Genomic DNA, 3,311 nt, shown 5'->3' with positions numbered 1-3,311 from the left:
TCTTGTTCCGTATCCTCTTCTACGTTCACCGAGCGCATATCTTTGAAAATTCACATTAATGTTACGCTCGCGGAACCTCGGGAAAATCGCGCCGCCGCGATTTGTCGCGGTCTTCATACGGCTACATTGATTCTCGCGCGATTTTCATTTTTCGTCTGGTGCGGTATAATCACCTGTCTTGACGCGCGCGCGCGCGCGCGCGCTCGCGCGCACATTACGTGTCTGTATATGTGTGTGTGCGTGCGTGTGTGTGTGTGTTGTGCGTGTATCCGTTCATATGTGCCGTGTTTTGGTCTCATAATCTCTTGAAAATTCGTCGCCTATTCGTTTTGTCGGCTGCTTATTAATAAGTGCGTGTAGTGAGAGAGGAGCGTGTCCTTTGGATTACTGGAAGCGCATTCAGCGAGAAGTTGTCATTTGAATTCGCAACGCTCGAAAACTCAGGTACGATTCGAGAAGATCATGGCTGAATCTCGTTATTGATACGAATGCAAAATGAGAGCGCACTGGATAAAATGATGAAATTTTATTTTGATGAAGCGCGAGTCACTGCTCCGAAATGGAGTTGTGTTGCTTTTTCTCTCTTTTTCTCTCGCGTTCTCTCGCGTCTCGTTGTGCACGCCTTGCGCTTCGGTGAGAGCCGCGCGCGTTTTAAAACGAGCACGTTGCATCGAAACGTTATTTTATATTGATTTTATTTAACGATTTTCACAATCATCGTTCAGAATGTTCTGTTTCGATAAATACAGGTCAACGCCATTTGTTTCTGCGAATCTCCCAATTTTAATTGCGGTATTTCACGTGTCAATATTTTTATGTTTTCTTTCTGACATCATCAATGAAAAAAATGTCGATATTTGTTAAACGATTTTTATAAAATATGTTGTATTAACTGTGACTTTCATCTAATCATGTGACTCACGCGTTTCTGTAATTGTCAGTCATATACATAATAAGTTTTGTAATGCATTTTTGTAAAAATTGTAACTGATGCTTTTGTTATTTTTGTATTATCGCATTGTTTAGAATTTGATATTTATGTATTATCATAATTCTGATTTATGGTACTTTTTAATAAATTTTTTGGCACTTTTATGAATTACATGATGTAATCATTATATCGAAATATGCCGATATTTTTTTTAAGGAAAACAAATATATTTTATTTACAATTTAAGAAATTTTTGTTAATCATGCGCATTTCATTTTGCATTGTGTATATATAATGTTTAATCTCAAGATTTTTTTATACAATCGTGATTCTATTCTTATAGTTATATATTACGAATATATCTTTAAAAAAAGCTGTTATATTTTACGATTATTATGTGTGATAAATTTTTAATTCGATACACGTCGAAGCTCCCGGTACGAATTCTGTTAAAAATTAATATTTTTTACAGAAATACAATATTTTTGACAATATCTGTATAAATTTGAAAATTACGTGTAATATTCGTATGTTGAGATTTTTTTATGATTTCGCGAAATTATTTTTTGTGGAGCTTCGGCAAAATCGGTGATTTCTTCTTGGCTCACATATCTTGGTAAACGCACACGCCTAGAAAGTACGACGTCATAGTACACACTACACATGGTCGCGACTCGCGTATCACTCGCAGCTCGCAGATCGCGCGCACCTGTTGTTTCATTCTTTCGCGCTTATACGCGTCTCAACTCTCAACTTCAACGTCGCGATCGAGGTAGACCCAATGGCTGCGCATAAATTATGCGCGCGAGCATATTACTCGTTAAGTATGTTCTTTTAACATTCGCGAGCCATGTGAAGGACGGGAAAGACGGGCTCCATCACGAGCAACGATGACCTAAATGCAACAAACAGTCATCAACGTGTTCTTCGCGAACGCTTCGAATGCTTTTTTGACGAGTCTATTAATCGGCTGGAAATTACAAAACTTGCGAGTGCAGATACATCTTTGAAGCGTTTTACATTGTCATTATTACAATAAAAAATGATCGAGATAAGTATTCGCTTACGCTGCTTCAACTAATAAAAGTGAATGGATATAATTGGAAATTTTTATTTTAATTACTTATTCTCGTATATTTATTTTATTAGTTGCTAGGAGCTTGGTCAATTAAGTATGTTTAATTATATAATCGATTGACAAAATTTATTTATAATTGAAATGTAATAGTTAAATACCATGTGCATATCGCTTCCTTACTTCAAAAGTGACAACTTACATGATTAGTTTCCTAGGAAAAGGAAAATACTATTTTTATCTTGACAAAAAAATATACTTGACGGAAAATTATTGACTAATTAAATAATTTGGCAAAAGAATATATTCTTATGATTAAATGCTGTTTTTATTTTATTTTTGTTTTACTCTTTTGTTTAACTCTTAAAAAACTCTTTTTGAATTATGACTTCTTTTAAAATGAAGTTAAATTATTTCACTTTTGATGACTAATAGAATAATGTTTACTTAACTCATTCATGACTCGAAAATCACGCATTTTGAGTTCTATCAGTTTTGAAATATAAGAGAGCGATGTAATCTTAATTGTCATAGTCATGACGGCGCCGCACCGGTCGCTATCTCGTGCTTTTCGGAGCGGATGTAACGTCATTTATAATGGTATATAATTATAGTTAATTATCTTGTAATTTTTTTATGCTATGACGAATGATTCGCGTGATCATTAAAGGCGGAGTTCACGCGTTCATTGTAAACATGTCACTTAGAGAAAGCTTGAAATTGCGCTATTCAACGTACGTTTTTGTGAACAGAAAAACTCATTATTTTCTTAATGATTTTTTTCACCTTTTATACATATTTCCTAAAAATAATTTTATTTATTTTTCATGTTTATAGATAATTTGATTATATTTCTTGTTCACAATGATGACTAATGTAGTAACTCAAATCATCTTTGTGTTGCGAAATCGTCCATCGAACAATCGTTGTCAATTGAAATATAATTTATGGTTCAAGACTTAATGTGTTGAAAGAGAAAGTGAATTGCCATTCTGTCCGTTCACTTTTAATATAAAGCAGCGGAAATGGTAATTTGTCATACGAATGTTCAAGTCAATTGTTTTTCAACGGTTTTTTGTCGTCAATTTTTTTAATCAGTCTATCTTTTTAATTAATTAAATATATTAATTGCTTTTATATAATCAAATAACTTTTCATAAAAAATTATTTTTAAAATTTGAAAGATGAGAAAGATGACCGTTGACATACGGCGTGTGCGTATGCCAATTATATGTAATATTATTAATTATATATAATATTATTATAGATAGATATTTGAAAAGAGTTAAATAGATAATGCAGCTA

General features: G+C 33.2%; 1 protein-coding gene across 1 annotated transcript in view; it reads left to right on the top strand.

The window, feature by feature from the left end:
• Positions 1-421: 421 nt before the first annotated feature.
• Positions 422-3,311, top strand: part of LOC108687463 — an 87,322-nt gene continuing 84,432 nt past the window's right edge. Inside the window, exon 1 of the mRNA XM_018193229.1 lies at positions 422-444. The gene's annotated coding sequence lies outside the window, so the exon portion shown is untranslated. The remainder of the gene's footprint in view (positions 445-3,311) is intronic.

Source organism: Atta colombica, unplaced genomic scaffold (genome assembly GCF_001594045.1).
Source record: "Atta colombica isolate Treedump-2 unplaced genomic scaffold, Acol1.0 scaffold207, whole genome shotgun sequence".
Classification (NCBI taxonomy): domain Eukaryota; kingdom Metazoa; phylum Arthropoda; class Insecta; order Hymenoptera; family Formicidae; genus Atta; species Atta colombica.
Note: the sequence above shows the minus strand (reverse complement) of the source record. Positions and strands in the feature narration are given on the sequence as shown.